Consider the following 27,143-nt stretch of genomic DNA (forward strand, 5'->3'; position numbering starts at 1 on the left):
GTGGTAGCATAGTCAGAGAAACCAGGAAAAAAGACTGACACTCCTCTGAAGTCAGAGGTGAGGGACTGTATGCTCAGCCACAAGTAACTAAAATATTCCACAAAATGGGTGGGTGGCTTCAGAGAGAAACTACAAGAAAAAGAAAGAATAGGATTGTTCAAATCTGCGGCAAGGCCTAAGGGCAGGAAAAGCTCTAGCAGAGACCAAAGATGAACAGAGTAAGCAGGCAGAACAGCCTAACATGAGCAATAAACAGAGAATGCTCTTCAGAGAAAATGGGCTGCTACCAAACATACAACTGCAGCAGCAGAGCAGGAATAACAGAGAAATGGAAAGGTTGATGCCCTCTCCACAGGATGCAGATGGGGAGGAAGAATGAAGCTGTGTGTGTAAGGCATGATGGCAGCTAGGAACAAGTAATGTGAATTTGCAGTGGACCTTATTTCTTCAGAAAAGTACTAACATTTCTTGAGAAATCTTCTTGTCTTCAGAATTGTTTAGATACGAGTCTTTGCTAACGTGATTGGCAAAACATAGGTTAATTACTCATGTGGGCTATATCAGAATCATCCTGAACCACGTGCCAAAACAAAGATGTCATATGTGATACAGTAGATAAGACAGATTAAAATCTTCTCCACATCAGGAGAATAATTGAAGGTAAATATCTGATTAGCATATAATACACATTTCATTAAAAAATTTAAAGAATGAAAGGGTGACAGTATTGGTACAATGAAGTTATAAACAAACCTAATAATTAATACTACAGATCAAAAACTTGAAAAGTTCCAGAAAAAGATAAACATGCTGAGGTGGAAAAAAACCATATCAAACTTAAAACAAATTAAAAAAAAAACAACAACAAAATAAACCCAAAATACAACAAGCAGGCTAGAAACAAAGATGTTAGACTCATTTTGAATCAAACAAAACAAATCTCAAGAATTTGCAAACTGCTATGAGAAGTCAGGAAGAATTAATCTCATGAAGCTTCAGCCCAAAACAGCAACACACACCAGAGAAATGCTGATGATGCAGAAGAGAGTTATTTGCCGTGTTAAGAAATTCTGAATGGTAAATGGAATGATAAATCCCCTTAGGGAAACTCCAGGCCAGAAAGTAACAATGCTAAAAAAGTGTGTAGAACAAGACATAGAAAAACCAAAGGACATGAGAAATGCTAAGTCTAAGGTCAAAGAGAAGGGGAGAGTGCTAGTCCTGTGTCAAAAGAAAAGGCTGAATCTCAAGGCAGGGATAAGAGAAAGGCCAAGCTTGAGATTAAGGAGGAGGAGGAAAAAGAGGCTGAAATACAGTTAAGGGAGAAAGACGGCAGAAAGTAGAGGGTAAAAGATTAAAAAAAAAAAAAGCACTAAGGACAAAACTGAAGTCAAAGAAACAAAATCCAAAGAGAGCTTCAAGACCACGCTGAGACATATTGAAATTAAAGATCAGATGGAACAGCAAGAGCTCCACATAATAGCCCTCAAGCTTGTCAAGGTACAGCATTCAGAGGCTGCAGACAGGGAATCAAATGAACAGAAGACAGAATAATCCACCCAGTGGCATGGAGTTCAGATCATCTTTTAGTCCTCACTTCAAGTATCTAGTTAAGTCTCCTTAGGCCTTTTAATATTATTTCTGTTTCTGAAACTAACAGCAAGAAATGTATGAAAAGGCACTTAAACAGCTATTACAGCAAGGCTCTCGCTATGCTTGACGTAATGTTAATTATCTCTGTCTCTTCCAAGTTATTACTAGTAAAGCAATTACCTTCGATAAAATTAGATATGCCTCTCTATGTACAAGCAAACTCTGATAAATATATCTGCCTTTCTCCCTTATGATTTTTTTTTTCTATATCCCATGTAATTCAGGAAGAAATTCCCTTAAAATTTTCATAGCCAGAAAGACTGGAATGACTAAAAATTCATTCAAGAAAAATTCATAAATGAAAACCCTCTCAAAAGTGGAAAAGTTTTTTTCTTCACTTTACATAAGTGATGTATCAGATACTATCATTGCTGGTTAAGCCACTAAGCTGTTTTTCCCACACCCCACAAAAAGGCAGCATAAGGTGAGAGAAATTGCAATCCCAACCATCAAACTGAAATAAGCGCATCAAAATCTGTCTGCACTTAGGGATTTTCCTATCTAGCTGCATAAATTTTCATTTCTATACTATCAAAACACCTTTCTGATAGACAGGACACGCACAGGGAGGCTATTCCAGCTCAGTGTCGACATAACAGAAATTGCCAGGGCTACAAGGCAGAGGGTCCCAACTGACGGCAACAATGGCAGAGGTTCTGAGACCTCCTTCTCTTGAAAACTGAGCTCTTACTCATTTTCACCTTCATTCTGTTTCTCAGTTCTCCAGAATGAAACTAGTATGTTAGAGGCAAATCATAGAATGCGACCCATCTCTATTGCACCTCCAAAACAAGTTCTGGCAAAAGGCATTTCAACCCAGCATGTCCCTGAGGGCACCACCAGCTCTGACTGTCCCTGGGGTTCCCCTCACCCTCTCCAGGGCCCAGGAGTCCTTGTCAGCCCCCCAGGGCTGCCAGCCCCTACCCAGAAGTGCCACAGCAGGGCCGGTCTCCAGCTCCCCACAGCCCTGCCCTGCCCAGACATGGCCCTGCTTAGACGGGACCACCATCGGGCGAATGGTCCAGCCTGGCCTCAGCCTGACAGAGGTGCCTGATGCCCAGGGCTGAGGCTGCCCCAGTGCCCCTGGCTGCCCTGCTCCTGGCTGGTGGGGGAGACAGGCCCTGGCTGACAGGACCTGCTCTGATGCCTTCCATGGGGAGCCTCTGACATTTCTGGACCCTACGATGCCATGACACAAAGTTACTAATTCAGAACTGCAAGTGAACTGCTCACACAGCAAAAAAATCCTACTTTGACCAGACCCACGATGACAGACAAATGAGGAACATATCCTTCTTGCAGCAGCTGTTATTCTATCCATAACATAATCCCTAAAATCCAAATTTCCTGAGATCACAGTATAATTTAACTCAGCCACCAGCACAGAAACTCTGAGGACTGAAAGTAAACAAAAGCACAAACAAAAACCCACACCAAACACTGCAGCAGAATAAACTCACACTATCAGTCAAGATGAGAAACTAGTTACGACTAGTATTCTTCTATTTTCTGTTTCTCCACCCAGACCAACTAAAACTTTTGAGATACACCTAGGCACTAAATTCCTTAACTTCGGTGAGTACTCAAAATTACGGACTCCACAAAGACCTCTGTGTCTGTTCTCTGGAGAAGCTTTCATTTTTTGTTATAACCTATCTTCACTGGTTTTACATGACTGAGCCACCTACTTAGCATTTACATCTGCTACAGAGGTGCTGCCTCTCAAATTGTCTAATTGATAATTATGTTGTGAAAGGAGTTCTAAATGCCCTTAGGAGGTAAGCTCAGAACATTTGTTGCTAGTAAGTATTCAGTGTAAAGTTCATTGCTTTGGTTTCAGCCCCTTAGGAGATGGTCTTCTTCATCCAAAACCTCAACATTTTATCTAAGTATATTTTTTTAGTAAAATGAGTGTCATTACCTCTCTTTACAAACCTTGCTAAACTTTGAGATTATCTAACTGAAATTTTAACACATGAACGTGTCCAAAAATTGAGCAATCAAAAATGAAATATAGTAAGAAGGTCTTTCATCCTAGTAGAAAGCATTATATAAAGAAAGGGCAATGAGGTTACTAGTTTCATCTTTCTGCATTTTGCAATAAATCATCAGGTGAAAATAAATGTCTCAAACCACAATGAATGTAGAGAGGTGTTATCACTGGACTACAGTCTTGGTCCATTTAGACATAGATCCCTTTCATTTAACTTGACTTTTTCTCTTCCTCCCTATCACTTGCCTCTTCTCCTTCCAAAAGGTATTTAATAATTTGTTTATTCTAAGCAGTTTTTATCTCTGTAGAGATTATCATCACAAGATAAGGGCAGACACAACCACATCCTATATAGACCTATGGACTAAAAACCGACATGATTTAAACTGCAAAAGCATGTTTCCAGCCTCCTTACTTGTCTAAAAATGATTGGTGAAGAAGAATGAACAATCTTTTCTCAAAAACAACTTGTGAGGAAGTTGGGGAGTAGAGAGTAACAAACCCAAAGTACAACAGCAATCTGATATGATCATCTTAGAAGCCTTTGAAAACAATCAGTGTGATTAAAAGCATTCAAGTATTGATTAAATAGATTTCTCTCAATTTCTCTAGATTTCTCTAGAAGGAAATTTCTTAATTCAAAATTTCAGGTGTTGAATGGTGCTCAGTAATAGGACCAGAGGCAATGGGCACAAACTGAAACACAGAAGGTTCCCTCTGAATATCAGGAAACACTTTCCTACTGTAAGGGTGACCAAGCACTGGCACAGGTTGCTCTGAGAGATGTAAGGTCTCCTTCCTTGGAGATATTCAAACATTGTCTGGACATAGTCGTAGACAAACAGCTGTACATGTCTCTGCTTGAGCACAGAATTTGGATGAAATGATTTCCAGAGGTCCCTTCCAACCCCAAACAGTCAGTTATTCTGTTCTTCAGTGATCTGTAAATATAGGTACTTTTTTCAAGACAGACAGAATATGCCATCAACACAGCAGTCTTTCCTGATTCAAAGAAGTCAGACTCCAGTTGCAAAGGTTATAGCAGATGTTCAATGTTTGGTTATATCTAATTCATGCCAGTGAATCAGTACATCAATTACTCAGATCATTATTTCTCCTTATAGAGCAGAGTCATTTGGTATTAGCAGCTAAAGAACAGCTTGAACTATAATCTCTGACATCTCAAGTGAATATCTTTCGTGATAACTGAGCAAAAGCCTGATTCAAGTCAAGTAGAACAGGGATTGCTACAGTCCTATATCCCCAGGCATTGTTCTGTCCTCAAAAGAGACAAGGGAAGAAACATATTTTAACTCTTTCCTAATTTAATTAAATCATCATATAGAATCAGCTGCCTACCAATGGAAAGTCACAGAGGAAAAGAAACAGCTCCATCTTCTTCCAGCACTACAAAAAATGTAATTACATGAAATGGGATATATGCACCCTTACACCTATTTTAGCCTCCCTGTCGAGAAAAACACTTAAGTCTCTATCTGGCAACCACAGCCTTGTGAGCAAACACAAGCACATTTGATACAAGACTCTGTTTCACATGAAGTTTATGAGAGTGCCTCAAATCTTGGAGCTTAATGGCTCTATCTCTATTGCCTTCCCCTAGGCCTCATTCCCACAGTTGTTTACATAACAAGGCCTCCTGGTAAAAACATAATTCCCTTTCTTTTTGTGTATGTGAGGTTTCCTTTCAACAGATAAAATAACTGTAAGTAGGAGTAAGTGGGAAGAGAGAAGTAACTACACAGCTGTTCTAGATCATGTCTCAACCTGTCTATAGCCCAGTCTGACCCAAATGTTTCAATTCCTACCCCAGTTTGCAGTCTAAATACAGCCAGAATTTACTTTGGTAACAACGAGCAACAACAAAAAAATTGCAGATAATTTATATCTAAGGCTCCAATTTGTCTTCCCTCAAATTCAATGAGAAGAAAAGTCTTTTGCAGGAAACCTTTCTTCCTCTAATTTAATTCCATCCTGGTTTATGTGGGCTGCCATTGAAACTATCAATTTTCCATTCTCTCGCTGTTTTCAGGAAAGTTTTGGCAGTTTACCAAAATCATAGTATGTTAAAAAAGCAAATATTTTAAAATGTGCATCCTTTTAAAGAGGCAAAGTGTGACATACAGCAGTGATGGTAGTTACTACCAGCGTCACTATTAGTTGGGAGTGCATGAGGCGAGTAAAAGAGCAGGGATCCTGTCTTGACAGGAACCTCATGACCAACCCCATTCCCTGATCTCTAGAAGCAAAAGAGGCAGCAGCAAGTTGAGATGGATTTTTTTCGACAGAAAACTAAACTAAGTTACCTCTAAAACTGGGACTTGTCACTTGCAGCACAACCTCCCTCTTCACTACCAGATTATTCTACTGTCAGCTAAACAGTGTGAAGTCCTATAGCTCAAGTGGCAACAGGCCATATTGAGTCTTGAAATTCGACTTAAGATGTTTCGCTGAAAGTGTGGTAAGTGTACTTGGCCTTGTATGAGTTTTGGTTTCCTTTTCTTTTCCTGCAACTTAAAATATTCTGTGAAGACCATAGGAAAAAAATAACAGAAAAACAAAGTCAAACCACATATTACAGGTGAGAATGTGGACCTAAATCCTTTTGATTGAGTTTAACACATTCAAAAGATATGTGTGCGATAAATGCATTTTTTTTAATGCTTCTACTAAGACTTGAGTCAAATGCAGGAAGTTAAATTACAGCTTAATCAGTGGTGCTGAATGAACCATGGAGCAAACGTTAGATAAAGGTTAAGAGTGATGATAGATCCCTGGAACACCCACAAGAGAAGCATTAACCCTTGGCAATGGATTATCTCAATCATCAGCTAATCAACCACTCCATGTACTAACTGGATCTATTAGATTTAGGACTCTCCAAAATTAGCATTGGATAGTGTAGAATAATTAATTGAACAAGCAAATAAAAAACACAGTGATAATAAAAGCCCTTACATTTCCCCAGGGCAGGAAATCAATATGTTGGTAAATTTATTTAAACTCCATTGCATGAACTGAGTAAGTTGCCTAAAATGTTTCCAGTGTCTTGGAATATTTGCTGAAGATTCTAAAGCTTTCTGAAAGTCAAATAAATCCTCTCTTGTCTCCCATCAGAAGCAGAAATGAAAAGTTTTCTCTCACTGTAGTGCTATATATAAAGCTATTGTTCTGCATTTAGAACATTCTGTTTTCGGCTAGACCTTGCTTGCTCTAGGTTGTCAGTCATCTTTAGATCTCCTGCCTGCAATAGCAATAGGTTATATCATATGCTGTTGATTACAGGTCATAACAAAAACGAATTTATGAGTGCCATGAGTCCAATATCTCCACTCTCTTTCCATTTATCTGGTTGAGAAGCCAATTGCTTTTCTCTGTCCTGCTGTTCCTTGGAAGAGTAAAGATATTCATGAGTGAATCAGCTACAAATATGTTGGCCTTTTAGTATTTCACTTCCAAAAATTGAAGAAAGTCTACAGTTGCTTTGAGCAGAAACTACAGGATTGATCCAGAGCCCTTTGAAGTGAATTAAAGTTCTCATGAGATCAGTAAACTGCAGAAGTCAGTCCACATATCCATGTCTCATATTTGCTGTCTCATACTTGACTGTAGTCTATTGGACACATAATTTTAGAATGAAATTGTGACAGGTAGCTGGTAGCTGCTACTGGGAAATTATAAATCATACCCAGGAGCATGGTTGTGTAGAGCATTAAAAGGAAAAAGATTTTAGAAGTCTCTTTCAGAAAAGCAAAACTGCTGCCACTTTGCAAGCCACAAGACAAATTTTACCTCAAAAAACTCTAAGAATTGATGATATACCCTGAGTTATACAGAGAAACAAAGCTAACGCTGACCAAAGTGGTACAAAACTGCATTGTAGTGCTCTTCAAAGACCACAGTTCGGGTCCCAGAAGCTGAATGTCAGAGTACTTTCTGCCTCAGCAGAGCACCCACTATGTGGAGAGCTGAACAGCACTGTCATGTCACTGTGAGGATGTGTGTACTCAGTCCAGTAACTTAGAATTGTTTCCATGGTGCTGCAAAATATTTGTAGAAATACACATCTGACTATATACAGACTTCTGAAACAGGCACGTGTGGTCAATATTAATACGGAGGATAATGATAAAGTGTAAGCTTGATTGCAGCCCGATTTTCAAAAGTTTTGAAAAACTGCTGGTTCAAAAGACCTCTCTGGTGACAAATCTCTGCAGCCATAAAATCCTTGTCTTTCTCAAGCTCGAAGAACTCCAAATGTTGTTATTTTTCAAAAAGTAATTCCCTATCTGTATAAATTTTTCCCAACATAGGTAAGTATGCTAACAAAAATATTCTGCATGAAAGTAACAATTTGAAATTTCTACAAATAAACTAAATCTTCCACTAATACATAATCTATATTACAAACACTTAAAAGCACTGCAGTTTACAGTTCTTTTTCATTCTTTTTTTTCCCCTTCACATGTCTAAGATGCAATTGAGACTCATAGATGGTTAAGTGATAAATGCCTTTGTTGTACCATTATCTGGTTTAAGTTAAAAATTCAATTACTAGATCTCCTCAATAAACAACAGAACATCAGGGCAAATGTTTATTGTTTTTGCTGTTGTTTTTAAATACAGCTCTTAAGTCTTACAAGAGTTTTTAAATAGAGTTCTTAACTTTGCATTATTTAAGGGAGGGCTTTAAATTTTTTTATTCTCAGAAGATAAAAATTAACTTGAGATACCAAGAAAAAATTCTCTGTGTAGAAAACATAGCTCATAGGCTTTTGAATTAGATTCTTGCCATATAATCACTTCCAAAGATGTGAACAGAGATTATCCCTATCTTATTATCAGCGCACAAAAAAATGCTACTGTTTCACTCAAGGATCCAACTGCAGTGTATGCCCTCACAAAAACAAACCTTCCATAGCTGGTATTCAAGTGACAGTTGCTCACAGTAAAAGAACCACTCCAGATGGTCTTGTTTTTCTTTTTAAGAATTTGAGTTTGCATTTGTGGGGTTTTTTAAATCACTCCTGAAAAAAAAAAGCTAAAAAGCTATACATATAAAAGCCATTCAAGATTATCAAGTGGATGCATGCAATGTTTTGTTTGACAATAAAACCCACCAAACATTTAAATGAGCTGAAAAATTCATGTACATATATATATATTTGCACAAATGATATTTTTTCAGAACTTTGAATTTTTTTTATTTGAAAAATATTTTTAAACATGAGTCTCAATTATTCATCTACATCTAATCCTTTAGTCCTTTTTCTGTGAGACATATAAACAGCTGCTGATGAAGTCTATTCCCTTCTTTGGTACTCTTCAGTAAAATTTTGAAATAGAATTATTTGTCATTAATTGGAGTGCTCACCTATCATTATAAATAATAAAACTAGTCTTCTGCTTCCAAATTTTTATATCGCAATTAATTGATAATGTCAAAAAGAGTAGGGGTTTAGAATGTTCAATATTAGCTAGAAGTGAAAACTGATGTTTTTATTGCTGCATTTGGGAGTTTAAATTTTATGTCTTGAGTTAAATACATTTAAACAGGCAACTCACAGAGATTTTCTTTCTGAAATATTTATGAAATTTTCAGTGATTATATTGTGAACTCAGTCCTCTAACTATTCTACATTGCATTTTGCCAACCCCAAGAAATTCAGCCACATCTCAACTGTTTTTCTGCTTAGCAAAACTTGCAAAGGAATAAGAGATGATAGTCTGAGTCCTTAAACTCAGTCACAGTAAAACATATCTGTTATAATTATTTCAAATTGATGCTATGCCAATTATATTTTTTTCACCCCTTTTAAATTCAGAATAATTGAAAATCCTATAAAACTCCTCCACACATTTTTCAAAAGGATGTCTCATATGAATGTACTTGGAGGTAACCAGCATATAAAATTCTTTCTTTCATACATCATGATCTGCATACATCGTAACTGGGTAGTTTCTATTTTTTACATATGACTAAAATCACTGAATGACTATGTTGCATAGAAGAATGAAATTTCTTGACACCGATAACCCACAACAAACTATGAGAAACCTGCTAGCGTGCTGAAGTTCAAAAAGGACTACAGTCTGATGATTAAAACTTCTGATATGTACAATAACCTCAAATTAAGGCTAGATACTGGACTATTGTTACCGTAGAGTTTTTTGATTTTTTAATTTTTGTAGATTTTAGAAGTAACTGTATTATATCCCTTACCCTTAGCACAGTAGTTTACACATACCCAACCCTATTACCCCATTCCATATCAATTCCTCCTAAATTCCAGTAGTGTATTTAGTCTCTTTTTCAAGGTAGGCCTTCATTCTAAGAACATCTGCACCCTGGCCTGGACAAGAAGATATCACCGAGGCAAAGCAACCCTCAAACTCAGAACTTTGGAAAGCCTCCAAGGACTGTACGTGCTCCAAAGAAGATGAAGGTGAGGAAGAGGGGGTCCCAAAATTCCCCCAGACTCAATTCCTGAGGGGCAGGGGGCGGAATGGGGCAAAGGCCAGAGGGTGGACGAACAAGGATTGGATGGACATCATTATAAAAATTGTAACACCTGGGTCGGGGGCATGCGCATGGTTTGTATTCCCAGAGCCTGAGAGGCTTCATTAAAACCTTCCCTTTTCTTACCTCCCACTTAATTTGCCCTGGAGTTTTTTCTCCCTGAGTCTTTTAGGCAACACTATCAATGGCATTCAAGCACACCAGACATCCAACAATCCCACAGCTTCATGAAGAAAATGTGTTTGAAAATGATACAAATGATCAAACGTCAAGAACTGTAGGCCACAAAAAGAGAAGTCCTATATCTTAAAAGGAGACCTGTAACTTTATATAAACAAAAATAACAATAAAGTGCAATTGTAAGGGACCTCTGCTTCATAAATAACATGGGTGTCTTAGATGAGGCCTTAGAACAAAAGGAAAGCCAATAGCATATAGCCTGTGGAACAATGTAAACTGACCAAGATCAAGTTTTACCTGGTCAAATTCATTTATTCCTTAATCACACGTGCTTAATCTCATGCTGAAGAAAACCTTAAAAAGTCAATTTCATCCCAAAATTCTTAATTATTCCCATAAATTGCACTGAGAGCCTAGAATAATTAGTTCACACACACCTGTCTACAGTTTAAAAGCAGATCTCTGGTATGCAAGATGAACCAACCCACAGGGGACTCAAGGAAGTCAGCATATACCTTCAATACCTGCACTAGACATCAGTTAATCTGGTCAGCACCTGATAGCATCTAGACTGAAGGATGAGTAACAAATACTAATTTTTGTTACATTTTGTCATAGCTACAGCCAAAACAGACTGCATTTCCAAGAGATTCAGAACTATGATTTTCAGTGGCATCTGAGCTAAACTAGTGTAGTGTAAAGACCTGATATAGGAGGTAAAGGGCACTGGCAGACAGATAAGAGTCCTCGCTGATCTGATAGAGGCATCTTTGAGAGAGGGATACTCATTTACTAGTAAGGAAATCACTGAAATCCAGAGGTTGTTGGTGCCTCACACCAAAGTCATCTTCACTCAACCAGGTGTAGAAAAAAAGAAGCGTGAAATTTTTGTCATATAGCTCAGCACATGTGAGTATGAACTGATTATCTAAAATACGTGGACCTAAAAATAAAATGCATTCTCCTGTGTAATATATGCAATAGGCAGTTGAAAAAAAAATTTAAACGTGGCCTTGCTGTATACATATACAGTTCACAGTGGGAAACAGAGTAGCAGCCCTGTAAGGATCTTTCATCAACCACTAATGAGTTAGGCATATTGTAAAATGAAGAAGGGGGTTTGTGGTTCTTTTTTTATTCATTCCTAGTTATTATATCAGAACAGTCCAGAATCAAGAGAGTCACAATTTCTCAGGTTCTTCAGCTTGCATCAACCAACCTCTAAGAATAATTAATCTGAGACATCCAGCCACTGAATAACTGATCTCATGGTCTAAAGTAGTTACTTGGGCTATTAAGAAACTTTTGCATTCTTCCAATGCATAGCTCTCTGAGGAAAGAAAACTGAGGCTAGGCTTAAAAAGCTGATGAAAAAAATCTGCCAGTGTTGGGAATAGTTTGAAAGACCGAATTAGTCAGTAACCAGATCAAGAAATTTTGTGGGCATTGCTGTTTGCCACTACAAAAGCCAAGATCAAGGATAACACTGTACTCCCTGTTGTGGTACCTCAGCTTCTGATGGATTTGGCCATCTGATTATGCAGCATAATTCCTCAAAGTACAGTCTTCTGAATGTGGCATTTCTGGGAACAGCACCAAAATATGACAGCAGTAACTGTATGTGTTGTTAATGCCTGTGGCTAGATTTTGTATTTTGGAATACCTTGAGGCACTGCGTAATGTAGATATTGGGCGATTCTCGTGATGATTTACAAAGTCATAGTGCATCTAAATGTACCATGGCAATTACTGTTTGATAAATGATGCAGTCTTAGGAAGAGAGGACACCCTTCCTTCCAAAGCATCCATTATGAAATAACTGAAGTTATAAGGGGATACAAAGTCACCTCGTAGTTTCAAACAGTGTACAAAAAAAGTACTGGTTCTATTCATATAATTATAGCAAAACATAAAGTTAATTCTGGGGTTTTGCCTTAAAATATCAGTATATAGTTTAAAAATAAAGGTATTCTACGGATATATTATATCTGTACCTCAAGCAAGCCAAAAACAAACAAAAAGACCCTTGGAATTCCCTATACTCTCTCTTTTTGAGAAAAAAAGAAGCATTTAGGGAAAAGTTCTATGTTATGTCTACATGACCCTGATTTTTGTATCTCTAATGTTAAATTTAAGTGATCTAATAGGAATTTTTCATTCATGAATGCTCTTAAGGCATGTTTTGCCTTGAGTATACTAATATCTCAGCCTTACTAATGCCAAGGCTCTGCAATTCACAGCTCCTTAAGTTTTCCCCTAAGCTGTTGAGGCAGTGTTTTCCAGAGCCTCCATAACATTATTTTTCTTCTTCCCCTGATGTTCTCAAATTCTGGGTCTTGTGTTGTTATGATCACAGTCTTGCAACTGTAAAATCCAAAGGTTTTGTATGGCAGGTACCTGTGGAAAAAACTACAACTACTACTCTTTTGCCCATCCTTCTGCATCAGCTTCAGCTTTCCTGGCCTTTTGTTTTGTGGAGTTTAGTTTACAATAGAGAAACACAAAATGTATTACACAGCAAAAAAAGAAATAATAAACATTTCAATACTTAACAAATATTGTCCAATAATAAATTTTAATAACCAATGTGCAACATTTGAACGCAAAAATTACCATGCTTCAATCAAGACTTATAGCATCAATAATTTAAACAACCAATGCTCTTTGTGTAAAAATATTTATGAAAACCTAGAATGAAAATTCTTTTCTATGTCTCTAGGCTGCCATACCAGGGAAAAAAGAAATGAAGTCTTAGAATCATAAAATCACAGAATCATTAAGATTGGAAAAGATGTCCAAGATCATTGAGTCCAACCTTTGACCAAACATCACCATGTCAATTAAGGCATAGCACTACATGCCAATTCTAGTTGTTTCTTCAACAGCTCTAGGGATGATAAATCCATCCCTTCCCTGGGATTCCAATTCCTTCCAGCCCATTACAATGCTTAACTACCCCTTCAGTTAAGCACTTCTTCCTGATGTCCACCTGATCCTCTCCTGGTGCAGCTTGAGGCTGTGTCCTCTTGTCCTGCCATTCGCTGCCTGAGAGAAGAGGCCAACCCCCACCTTGCTACAATCTTTCAGGTAGTTGTAGAGAGTAATAAGGTCACCACTGAGCCTCCTCTCCAGGATAAAGAACCCCAGCTTCCTCAGCTACTCCTCACAGGACTTACTCTCTAGACCCTTTGCCAGCTTCATTGCCCTTCTCTGGACTCGCCCCAGCACCTCAGTGTCTTTCTTGCAGTGAGAGGACTACAAAGCTGAACACAGTATTCAAGGTGTGGCCTCACCAATGCCGAGTACAGGGGGATAATCATTTCCCTGGTCCTGCTGGCCACACTATTTCTGATGCAAGCCAGGATGCCACTGGCCTTCTTTGGTCACCTGGGCACACTGCTGGCTCATGTCCAGCTGGCTGTCGACCAGTACCCCCAGCTCCTTTTCTGCTGGGCCACAGTCTTTCCCAAGCCTGTAGCGCTGCATGGGGGTGTTATGACCCAAATGCAGGACCCGACACTTGGCCTTATCCATCTTCATACAGCTGATCTCAGACCACCAATCCAATCCTGTCCAGATCCCTCTGCAGAGCCTTCCTACCCTACAGCAGATCAATACTCCCCAAAACCTGCTGTCCTCTGCAAACTGACTGAGGGTGCACTCCATGCCCTTGTGGAGATCATCAATAAAAATACAAAATAGGACTGGCCCCAAGTAGTCCTAGGGAACACCACTTGTGGCTGGTTAACAATTGGATGTAACTCCATTCACCACCAATCTCTGTGCCTAGTCATCCAGGCAGTTCTTAATCCAGAGAAGAGCACACCTGTCCAAGCCATGGGATGCCAGCTTCTCCAAGAAAATGATGCAAAAAACAGTATTGAAGTCCAGGCAGACTACATCCACATGCCTGATCCCCTAGTTGTCCTGTATGTGCCATGTCATCACACTCTGCCAACTTACTACCTTCATGATCTTGGTGGATAGGCCAGAGTGACTACTGGCTTGACTTTAGTTAGATCCAGATTAGAGAACCTGGAAGCATTTCCTAGTCTGAGTGTTGAAGCTATATCCTGGTTCTGTACTTGGGCTAGGCTCACATTTTCACTTTCTCCCATCCTTCCCAAAGTGGTCGTTTTGTGCATTTCTGAAGCAGGATTGAGTGGTGTTGCAGGTTAGCAGTTTTCTTAGTCTAGATATCTGAAAACCATTTTGCCTTCTACAGAACATTAGACAATAAAAACTGAACAAAGGAAAAAGAAAGAAACAAAAAATAAATTAATTCCTTTGTTCTTCTCCTCCCTCCCCCAAAAAATCTATTTTCAAAGATATATGAAAGAGTCTGGAAAGCATGTAACAGTCTAGACAAAGTCTAGCTTCTTCATCTTCATCTAGTCTATTCTCTTTTTTCTTTTTTTTTTTTTCTTTTGTGGAATAACGTTTATGTTTTTGAAAATAAAGGCAAAATATTGTTCTAAAAAAATTGAATTCTTCAGCCAAACTTTTTGTCAATCTCCTCTACAAAAATAGTTCTGGGCTGAGATATCCTGTTACATAAAACGCAGTGCTTATTTATTCATAAAAAGTATGTACTATAAATAATGAATCCCGGTGCATGTCAGAGCAGAAAAAGAAATTGCTGTAAAGTAATAATGTTGTAATTGAGGTTTTTTTCCCTCCATTTCATTTTTCTTCCTTGTGTACATGAAACTTCTATCTCTCTAAACAAATAGTCTGAGCAAATACTAGAAATTACCATGGATTAGGAACTAAAAACATTTCCACTTGATATTAAATTCTGATAAAATATAATCCTATATAGCAAGAATCATCTAAAGGGGAAAAATAAACTTAAAATATAAATTTATCTCTAAAAATCATTTAAGTTCTAAGCTATTTACACATAGTAAAATGTGTGCCGTGTTTAAGAATCCCATTTTCACCACCTCCTGTCATTCACCTCTATCCTTGTCTTAACTTTTCAGAGTGACAGTGTCAAGAAGGTTAATGCAGTTACATGAATTTGTGATGGACCATTTCACTCACATTCACTAGGGCAAACATATATAGCTGATAGGTAAACAATTTACTCCACAGAGAACAAGTTCTTCTTAGCTGAAAGGAGATCTCTGCCAAATTAATACATTAAATGATGAGATTTTAGCTGCAAAAGGAGGGGGAAAAACCTGGAACCTATCTTTTTTTTAAGCTCTAAATGCTTCCAGACACTCAGTTATTAGGCACAGTGTCACTGAAAAAAATGGTATAAACCAATGCAAAACCAGTAATGAGATCTTAGTCACGCTTATAATCTTTTAAATATGCAGCTCACAGAAAGTGAAGAAAAATTGCTCTTAAAATTGGTGTTGTATGCATTATGTCCATTTATATATACATAGGGGAAGGTTGTTTATTAAGAACATAAAAGGCTAGTACTCTGCATCTTCTGAGAAAAAATTGTTTTCTTCTGGGTGCTTTATTTCTTATCAAATATCTACTATTTCGAGCTAAGCAGAGTAAACCAATTCTATTTTGCTTTAAAAAGTGATCAGAGAAAAGTTTTGAAACTATGGAATATAACTTAGATGTGAAGTAATGGTACAGTGGCAACTGCACACTCTTTATCAACTATTACATTAATATCTTTTGAGTGATGTATATGAGTAGGATGAAGATCCATTTTACTCTAATTTTCTTTCCCTCTCCCCCCATGTACCAATGACAGAACCATTAAAACCCACATAGTTTGTTAAGCCTGCCTTTATATAATCCCAGGTAAATTTCTCCCCATTGTACATGCACTTCTCTACAAGAATAGTTTCTCTAAAGAACTGCAGATTAATAGTAAAATTTGCCATGTGGAGAAAACAAACAAACAAACAAAAGCACACAAACAAACAAACAACAATAAAAATGGAAAAAAAAGTAAACAAAAACTCCAACACCCAAAAAAGCCATGTATTTGAAATGAAACAAAAAATATGATTCATTATGATTTGAAGGGAAAACAGTATAAAAACAAACAAGAGTTCTTAAATAGAAATATATTCAGTGATGATACCACTGGATAGGGTTTCCTTAAAAAGCAATGGCTTTACTTCAATAAATACTTTATTTGGACAAAAATATTTCAAAATATTATTCAGAAGAAAACAGACTTTATTTCAAAGCATACAATCTAGATTCCTACAGAGTGATGATGATACTAAGAATCATACTTTTCCCTTGACCCATAACTTCTACTAAATTGCACCTCCTCAGACTAAACCAAACCCTCATGCCCAAAAGCATCGCCTCCTCTTGTAAATTCACCTTGACTCATATCCTGCTACCATAAGTTCTCCAGAATATAGTATTTGAACCGCCAGTCCTCTTACCTCTACACTCTCTATGCTCTTGTATGTCTACTATCTCTGTGTGTTATAATATTCTTTTTCTATGGAAGTTAATTATGTTAACATTCCTTTGAAACTGGTCATCTGTCTGCAACTCGTTGTGTTTCTGCAGACTGACTATGATGCGACTCTTGAGGCAACAAGAAGAGAAAGAAAATGCCCCACCAAGTTAGGGATGATCACTAAGAGAGGGAGGGGTTGGGTCATTTAGGAAGCATCCTCATCTTGCACAGAGCAAAAGGTAAGAACTAGAATATGCAGTCTCCTCATCTTAGACATAAATATGCTTAGTGCTTAGCTTTCAGGCCTTCAGAGGTAGAAGTTGTCTTACAAATGCTATCACTACTGTTAAGAAACTCATTAATTTTCTTTTCCAAAATGAGACTGGACCATCTCTCCATCATCCTTATTGATATCTCAGGCTCCACGCTATATCTTCTCCGACTTTACACATTTTGGGTCCTCTTTGATAAAACAGCTCTAACTGGTTTCAGAAAGCAGTGAAGTATCAAGCCTAACCAAATGGTCACCCTTCAGGGCCAAACAAAAACTGAAATCTACTAGAGAAGGATATTTCTATGAAGTGTTATTATGCAGTGATCATTAACTCATATACGAAATGCAAGACTTATTTAGCTTTCCAATCTTACCTAGCTAATAGCTAAGAGAATTCAACACACTGCCACTATTACAACTGCTCTCATCTCCTGTCCTTTCTACAGCATTACTAATGTAATTTCTACATTGCTAATATAATTTGAATTGCCAGAACAAGAAATCCTTCACAAAAAGATACTCAAATTTAGCATAACAGAACTGCTAATACAAATTGCCCACGAGATAATGCTGTTTTTACTTCAGCTATTGAAGCCATGGTCACCATATTGACCAGTATTACACCTTTATTAAGGCATGAATGGAAAACATTTCATAGGCTCTGGGATGCTAACACAAATTACAAAGTTACAGAAAAAGAAAAAACAGACAAGCAAACAAAAAAAACCTTTTTGTGCAAAAAGAAGAAATAAAGAAAATTAAAGATCCTAACTACATGCTGTAATGTCAGTTTTCTCAAGTTAAAACTTTTATAGACAAAACAGATTTGGGCAGGAGGACAATTAACTTGAATATCATATTTCCAAAGCCAACAGGGAAAGGAAAATACAAGGTTAATTGAATATTAGAAGGTTAATATACATTTGCTACACAATAGCACAAAAGAGGATGGACCAGCTCTTCTAGTGAAGAGCTACTTTTCCTTGTTCTTGCGTGCCTCTCCATGACTATAACAACTCCGTGTAAGAGTAATGGCACATGCTAAGTGCACCATTAACCCCCTGAATTTCAGTAATGTCGCGCCTCTGTACCAGATCAGGGCAGATAAATCAATGCAGAAACCCTTTCATATCCAACAGTATAAAAATCTTACTGGTTCTTCTAGTTTGCTTTTTTTTTTCTTTAATAAAAGTGCCAGCTGGCCTGCATTATCATATTACTAAGGCACTGTATCTGTAACATCTACATGTAAAGATTATATCAAACCAAAATAAACATGAAGCATTTATCTTTAAAAACTCTAACTCAAACAGTTTTACCCATAAGGTCTTGAGAAAAAGACATAACAAATATAAGTTTAAACAAGGTAATGTATTTTCTTAACAACTGTTAAATTATTTAGATCAAAGCAGTAAGTCCACCTATCCTGCACTATAACTTGTGCAGCTGAACCAAAGCAAAACACTATGACAATGAGCATGAAATTAATATGCTAGCTCTTCCCTAAGGAGATCTCCTCTAGCTCCACGATTAATTTCCAGTTATGCCAACTGCTATTATTTAATCTGTCAAAACTACTGGATCTACATCATCTGTCCCCAAATTCACCACCTGCACATATAGAAACTACACACCGAACATTTCTAATTCAAGCAGCAGACCTACTGCTGGCTGTGTTAATACAAATTTACAGCCTCAGGCACCACAGCTCATCTGTCCAGCTGTGCATAATTTGCAGAAAGTTCTACTTCCCCTCACACCATTGTGTACTGAGTACTTACCTTTACTTTCATGCATATGATATAAAATGCAGTAGGCAGACATAACAGTAATTACATCACTGATAGAGACACATTCGGCTTGGGAGATTACAGCAAACAAATCAGTGACTATGTACCTGACTGGGAAGGAACACTATGACTAATGAATGTTGTCCTGAAGTGCTTCATTAAACCATCTGCACTGAAGTTTGGGTGAAGGGTACATTTCATACAGCAATAACTCCCCAGCTGCTTCCTGTAGTTGTTGCTGTAGTCTTTCTTCGTTCTTTGCTTAAGACATCCCATGAAATACAGGTTTGAAGGCAATCTCATATAGAACTTAAGGGAAGTTGGGAGGAGACTTTTAAGCTCTGTGTATGACATTGTCAGCTCTATGCAAATACTCCATACAATTTTATCCAAATACTACTTCCTCATAGGATCTGACCAAAAGCCTTTTGAAATTAACAGGAATCTTTGCATTGAATCCAAGAAGACCTGATTGCACAACAATAGTCTGTCAATGGTCTGTTTACCTCGGTCCTGTTACCCAAGTATTAATGGTTTATGCTACATCCAATAAGAAAATAAGTAAAAATGTATTGTACATTAGACAACATATGGTTTATGTAGTGTCCTATATGAATAATAATTTTGTTTATTTGAGAAGATAGATCTAGAAAACATTTACAGTAGATCATAAAACAAAGAATCATCTCAAAGCATAATATTTCTTATACCATTTCCAAGGAATTGGTTCCATATAGGACCAAGTGCTCAAAAGATGTATTTCATGGACAAGGGATATAGATTGTTGGAGTAAAGCAAGCAAATAAAGAAAAAGAGAGAATAAAAAAAGCTATTTCTTTTCAGAGAAAGAATTTTTAGATGTGTGTCTTGGTAATTAAACTATTGATAAATTTTGAGTAATTCCCTGCTCTTTTTAATTGCAGAGTTCTGTGCAGCGTTTGCAAAAATATTTTATTTGACAGAAGAAAAACTGTCCAGCATATCTACTTTCAAGCATAAGATTTATAAAAAACTTAAAAATTAGGTCTAAAATCAGTACTACAAAAGTCAGTACAAAATGAAGGTATAGAAATAAACAGTAAGAATCTGATTCCATTCCAAATTCTCTATTTCAAAAGAGGCTATCGGCTTTGTCCCTGTTTTATTACATTTGGATAGATATGAAGTTGGGCTTTTATATATCAGAAGTCAAAAGTGTGACATATAATGAAGTATTTGTTTATTGGAATAGAACAAATAGATATTTGGAGGTGATTATTGCAAAATCTGTTTTGAAGCAAAAAACCTCACCAAACAGAAGAGTTATTCAAGTCTTACTTTCCTCCAGAGTTCAAAACTGTAAAAGACACACTATTACAGAAAATATAACTAATTTATTTGAGCCCTCTCTATAGTATTTCTCTAAAAAGAGTGTTTGGAAAGACTTGTGGGCATTAAACTGAGTATCCTTTCACTAAGGGTCCAAACTGATATTAAAACATCAAGAAGCTTGATCACTAACCCAGATACATCTGGCAACAATATCACGAAATCACCACATGATGGCACTGACCAAGATGGCTGGTCAGTTCTGGAAAGACTATTAACTTGACAGCAACACACAGAGATTGAAAATCTGTTCCTTCCAGATCTGCACTGGGCCTGTAGCCCATCAGGACACTACAGCAACAGACATTTTCAAAATAATCAAGCCATTAGACCACTTCAATTAACAATTTGGGACACAAATCCTATTCATGATTGTCCTCTTCCATTTCTGGCTGTCCTAGACCTCTTCTAATTGGCAATGACTACCTCCACTTGGAGGACAAAGGAAAGGTCTTCCCTCTGAACTCATCTACACGGAGAAGCAGTAGGCTATCTATTTTTGTCTACTGTGTTCAACAGATGCAAATCTGAAAAATACTGCGGGATGGAAGTTTGCTAACATCAAAACATGCCACTGCTATTTCATCTGTCATCTGTCATCTATTATGACTTCGTCTATAGTGAAGTGGCTTAGTCTTAATGATTTGCATAAATACATCTAAAAAATATTTTTATTTAAAAACAAATTCATACACAAGTATATACAAATTTGTATTTATATTCATCTTATATATGAAATCATAAGTCACTGCAGAATTAGTAAGAGCGCCATTCATTTTCAAAGCTTACCTCTTTTGAAAAGTTCAGCCTCCCCATCAAGTTGCAAATCTCAGTTAGTACATAAATAACAGAAGATGGACAAGCGTGGAAAATCCTAACCAACCCTCTACTGAAGCTAGTCAGTGGCATACACTTTGTGAAATACGTCCTTTGACACTGAGTAGTGTGTGGGCTCAGCACAGAAGACAGACGAAAGAAAGAATCATACATTGTGACATCAGTGACTACAATTTATTTTTAGATTATTACAGTACAAATCTGAGCATTCCTAGCTAGGGATCGTTCCAGCATGTGGTAATGCATTCGGTTTGAATTAACCATGACACTGGTAAAGCCCCACTGCAGATCTCACAGGATAAGTCAGTGTTCTACAAGGGCTGCTTCTCGTCAGACCCTCATGCGAGCTATGCGTAAAGTAACCTTTTCTCATATACAGCTTATTTCTAATGTCAAAATTCATCCCCATTAGTTTACATGGGTTAAAGAGAGATGAACTTGCCAGTAGCATCTCCAGAATAATTTCCTACCTTTTAAATTCAACCACTGCAAACTGTCCATAAATCCTATCTTTCAATTTTCTCTTCTCTACCCTTTCATCCATTTAAAAGTTGAGAAAAGTTTATTACCATTTTGCCCTATTTCATTGCTAAAAATTTTCCAAAAGTATTGTAAATAAAGCTTGTTTTTCCTCCACAAGACAGCAAGGTGGTTTTTCTGTTTTGTGTTTGGGGTTTTTTTTATTGTTGCTTTTTTATTTTTCTTTCAAATCCAATCTGGGGACTACTAAAACAAACACAATGAGAAGTGGAGAACTATTAAAAGGTGACAGAGTTGAGTACATAACCCTGTCAGGTGTGAGGATCGAAATGGCTCACAGCATAAATGCTTTACAAACATTGCTTGAGAGCACCTGAGTTGAACTGTGACAGAGGATAGCTGCAGCTGGACATGACATACTTACACTGATTTGTGCAGTTTGTGTTTATGTTTTATTAGATTTTTTTATTTCTTTAAAGAATTTCTTTAATCTAGCGCACACAACTAACCAATTTACTCATGCAGAAGAGATCTTGAATCCAAATGACAAGTCTTCAAGCGACAGAATGACTAAATTATATGCTGGTTAGAGCATGATGCTTATTCCTGTCCTACCCAGGTGGAGCTGTTCTTTACACTATGTGATTCAGCCATCAAACAGCAGCATGCGTGTTTGAAAGGCCAAGAGGAGGCTGTATTGAGAACCTGTCAAAAACAAATGTGCAAACCTCTATGTAGCAGTTACAAAAACGTTGCTTGAATCACTCTTTTGTTACAAAAAAAAAAAAAAAAAAGCCACACAAATTCTTTTTTCTATATGATACCTTTAATACAAAGCTTCAGTTAAACAGTTTTTCTTTCTGCCTCTTGCTTTCATCTCTACATGACAGGCCTTCGGCTGAAGGATACTATTCGGATTGACATTTTCATCAAAAGTAAAAATTTTCAGGTGAATGATCTGCCCAAGAACATAGGATCAGCTAAAGAGATACAGCATTTGTAAGAATACAAAATATATAGGATAGCATGAAATCTCCAATAAACTTACCAGTTTTATCACTTGTCCTAATTTAATCCAGTTGGACTATTTCATTCATGCTATGAGGCTTGGTTTTGTTTGCTTGCATTGTGATGCTTTAAAAGAAATGACACTGATCACTGTGCTTTGCTGATCAAGAAAAAAAATTGGGAACTTTTGAGTTTACAGTCTACATATATGCATATGTATGCACTGCATTTTAAAATAATAGTGGGTAAGTGATCATTCCCTCCAGAAATGCAGAAGAAAGAAAATGTATTTTCTTACCTATATAAATGTATTCCAGTACAGACCAAAACTAAGGGCCAGTAAATTCAATTCAAAAAAAAAAGAAAAAAAAGGATTCAAATTAGCTTTGAATTAACTTGGTCCTCATGAGGACCAAGACGTTTTGGATGTCAAACTGAATTTCAGTTTTAGTATCTGGTACAACTTAATAGGTTGCACTTCCACACAACACACCACCAACAACTGGATCTATACGATACACAGGCATATCAATATAAAAGTGAGAAAAAGCAATAATAGCTATATATTTGTACACAAAGGAATAATACTTTCAAGATTTTATAAGTGAGGTCAAAATCAAATTTCTTTTTCTATTATTCTGAGAAAATTACATACAACTATAAACACTGCTGTTTTGAGTAACAAAAAACTATGGCATTTTCATGTTCTCAGACTAATGATTCATTGGAATATGATTCATAAGACAATGCATGCAACTCTCTACTCAGTAAGAGGTACCTTAATGCACATCTATACAGGGGCTACCTATATAGAACCCTACAAAGATATTGACAGAATACACAATATATATTTTTAAGTAAAATGAAAATAAAACGCAGGGTTCTTCTGACACATGAAATCAGTTCGCTTTTAAAAAGCAAAACCATGCTTTAACCTAGGAATTAAAACCAGTGGAAATAATTACTTCTTAGGGTGAGAGTTTATTTCTTTAGTGCTAACAGAGAATTTATACATTTAATAATTAATAAACCTAATTTTTGTCCCAAAAAATGTAGACTACTGCCCTTTCATTTATGAGATGTCTATATTAGCAGTTGCACTTCTGTTTTTAGAGGAGAAAAAGATCACTGATTTCCATTTTGGTCTAACTGCTTGCAAATTCCTCCAATTAAGAATTGTTTTCTAATCACCTACTTCGCAACACATGGATGAACGCCCTCAACATCAACAACTGAAAACCAAAAATCAGACTAGAATTTTAGCGTTGTTTGCTTTCAACGCTTATCAAACACGGCTCAAGAGGTCTTTGGGGGTTTTTTGGGGGGGAGGGGTTTTGGGGGTTTTTTTGGTGCTGGTTTGTTTGTAGATACAAAACAACTAAACATATCTGTGCGTTTCAGCCATCCCTACGACAGGTAGTACCTGCACAAAGCCTGTGGCCGCGGACAGCTGGACACAGGCACCCTGTACCGCAGCTCAGGTGCCGCCGTCCCTCCCGGCTGACCGAGCCTCCTCCGCAACGGGCTCTGTCGCTGGCCGATTCTCCGCCTCCACTCCCGCAAGTTTTCCCACCTCCTCGCTCTCCCCGCTGCCCCAATCCCGACAACTCCCCCCCCAGCTCCCCTCTGGAGCATCGCTCTCCCGCGGCGGGCGCGGGACGGCCCCGCGGCGGGCGCGCGGCGCTGCGGCGCGGGAGGCGGCGGGAGCGGCTGGAAGGGCCCGCACCGCCACCTGGCGGCCGCGCCCCGCCCCTGCCGCCGCCGCGGCCCCCGCAAACTTCGCTCCCCCCACGCCGGGCGCCCGAACCGGCCAAGTTTCCCGGCCGCGCCGCCATCTATTCTTAGCCCTGCTTCAGGCACGACGGCGGGACACCTGCCCCGCACCGCTCCCTCTGCCCTCGTCCCGCACCCTCCCGCAGCGGCTGCCTCCCCGGAGATGTGTGCGGGGGCGGGGGGACGGAACGGCAGCCGCGGTGGGGCCGCCCCCGCTCCCCGGGGCGGTGCGGGGCTGCCATCGGCCTTTACCCTGGGAAAGGGCAAAGCGCAGCAGCCGCGGAGGTTCCTCACGCCGCCAGCCCCCACGCCGCCCGCCCCAGCCCCAGCTTTGCAGAGAAGCCGATTTATTGCCGAGCTGGGGATGGAGTGGGGGAGTGGGGGCGGGTGGCGGTGGAGCTTGTCTTTTTTTTTTTTCCCTTCTTTTCTTTTTCCCCCGCCCCCCGCCACCGCTCCGCGCACGCTGGCTCTCCCCAGTGCCAGTCCCCGCTCATCACGTGCGGAAGCCCATGCCCATCACAAAAGCGGGCATTTTACCCGTGCCCGGAAAGCAAAGAAAGAAAGAATGAAAAAGAAGAAAGGAGAAGGGGAAAAGGAAATTAAAAAAAAAAAAAAAAAAGAAAAGGGGAAGAAGGAAAACCCACCACGGAACAGCTCAAGCGAAAGCGGGTGAACCGCTTAATCCAAGAAGAGCAAAGATTTTCTCTGAGCAGCCGCCTCCCTTGTTCTCTCCCCCCCACACACCCCGCCCGTCCCCGTCCTTTTGCTTTTTCGTGCTTGTGGTGGTGGTGAAGAAAGTGGTTAACCAAAAACCTACGTGTTGGTTTTGTGTTTCCCTGAAAACCACAGGCGCACACAGAGCATGAGGTAGCGCTCCTGCCCCTCTCCGCGCTTGCAGGAAACTGTGGCTTTGCTCTTTCTCTCTCTGCTATACTGCAGATATTTTTTCCTCCTCTCCTCCACACTCTTCTGTTTATTTGGCTGTAAGGCAGAGCTACTTTGTAAACATCTCACACAGAACCCCAGAGCCTTTCCAAATAGCTGATTGCAGCAAAATGCCTCCAAACAAATTATGGTGCAAAGGGGATATAGGGGACGAGACCGAAGCGGGTAAAAAAATAAATAAATTTGCATAAATATCGATATGTGACAAAGAGATCGCGTATGATGGTGGAAATGTCAGAAAGAAAGTATCGCTTTATCATGATGGGAAAGTAAAAGCACAGACGACTGCAGCAAACTGCTCGCCCTTTGCCAGAGTACCAACTGCAACACCTCTCCCTCTTTCTCCCACCCTCCCCGAAAAAAAAAAAGAAGGGGGAGTAGAAAAAGCAACAGAAAAAAAAAATTAAAATGAACACTCAAACTGCAAATCCAGTACTCCTACCTTAACACTGGAATAGCTGCAGAAGCATAGGGGTCTTTTTTACACAGCCAGAATCTTTCAGGAAATCCTCTCGGGCTATCATGCAGCCAGGATTATGCACACACGGTTCCTGCTCTCCTTTTTGGAATCCAACGCGATTGGCTTCTCCAAAGGAATGCAACGACCACGAAAGGGGGGAAAAATTAAAAATAACAACAAGAAAGACAACAACACTGGATTTGAAGGAAACTCGTGTTCTCGGTTGTAAGCGACCTACATTCAGGCAGAAAATTCATTGCAATCAGTGCGAGAGGGAGAGTTGAGTCTGCGAGTAGGAGCTGTGATTGCCTGTGCAGAGAGACCGAGCCGCGGAGAGACTGATCTGCAAGGCAAGGCGAGCTGGGAGAGGGAGATGGGGGGGGGGAGAGGAGAGAGGGGAGGGGGGGAGAGGTCCAGGCTGTACCAGGCGCTCTCCTCCCGCTATTGGACCAAACTGAATGAAATTCACAAAGCCGGCAGCCAATGGCTCCCCGCAGCCGGCCCCATCGCTACAGAAACCGCATCTCCATCCACAGCCCCCTGCGAAGGAGCGTCGCATCCCCGCGCGAAGCGGCGTTGGCGGAGCCGGGCTGGGGACCGGGGGGCTGCACAGGTGGGCGCTGCGCACACGAAGGGGTGAAGGTGGACCTGTGCGTGTGCGCTCGGGGGGATCACACAATTCAGGCTGTAGATCTCTCTGCTCCATGATCATGTACAGCGAGTGCAGTCTTTGTTAACCCTTTGCAGCTGCAGTTTCTACAGTACCAGCCTGTTGTTACCATATTCACATATTTGCGTTTTCATGGAGCTGACAGTATAATTGCACTCCAAGCAATGAAGCATTTTGTTCCTGTACCACTTCCTCCCATACAAAACGAGCAAAGTAGACATTATTCCCATTGCCCAATCTCTAAAGAGATTTTCTTTTTTCTTTTTTTTTTTTTTGTAAGCAGACCAATTATTTGATGTCTGTATTTTAATTAGCTAACCACTAAGCTAACTGATGGTCAAGTATGAGGACTGAAGAGGGGGCCCTGTGGTTATTGCTAAGTACTACAACACAGGGTCTCTGGTTTACTTCCTGTGTATAGTTTCAGACTGAGGGCAGCGTAGCAAATATGTGCTCAGGCCTCCAACAGATATGCTGTGTTTCACTCCACAGCATGTTCCCTTGATCAGTTTAATAACAGCACTTAACATTGTCCAGGGTGTGAGACTCTGCACTGAGAATAGGTGGGGATTGGCTGAATTCTCTGAGAACAAAGCAGAGAACAAAATAAGGGGGTCTTGAAGATCTTTCCATAATTTGAAAGAAAAATCATATTCATACCTTGAGGAGACCTCCAGCCACAAGAATTGTATTAGATTTCGTAAGCTGAGTCTTTGAGATTTTCAAATGCTGAAGAAAATAAAAAAGTTTAAAAAAAATCTTCAGCTCTTCTTTTCT

At 39.0% G+C, this 27,143-nt stretch overlaps 1 protein-coding gene across 3 annotated transcripts in view; it reads right to left on the reverse strand.

Annotated features, from left to right (window-relative positions):
• NLGN4X (neuroligin 4, X-linked) overlaps positions 1 to 26,072 on the reverse strand; it is a 179,269-nt gene extending 153,197 nt beyond the window's left edge. For 2 of the 3 annotated variants that reach the window (XM_017828972.1, XM_017828973.1), the window contains exon 1: positions 25,679 to 26,072. The gene's annotated coding sequence lies outside the window, so the exon portion shown is untranslated. Of the gene's footprint in view, positions 1 to 20,982; positions 21,088 to 25,678 lie in introns of those variants that run through there. The other variant, XM_017828971.1, reaches the window with a different exon arrangement.
• Positions 26,073 to 27,143: the final 1,071 nt, after the last annotated feature.

Source organism: Lepidothrix coronata, unplaced genomic scaffold (genome assembly GCF_001604755.1).
Source record: "Lepidothrix coronata isolate B3197 unplaced genomic scaffold, Lepidothrix_coronata-1.0 Scaffold155, whole genome shotgun sequence".
NCBI classification, from domain to species: Eukaryota; Metazoa; Chordata; class Aves; order Passeriformes; family Pipridae; genus Lepidothrix; species Lepidothrix coronata.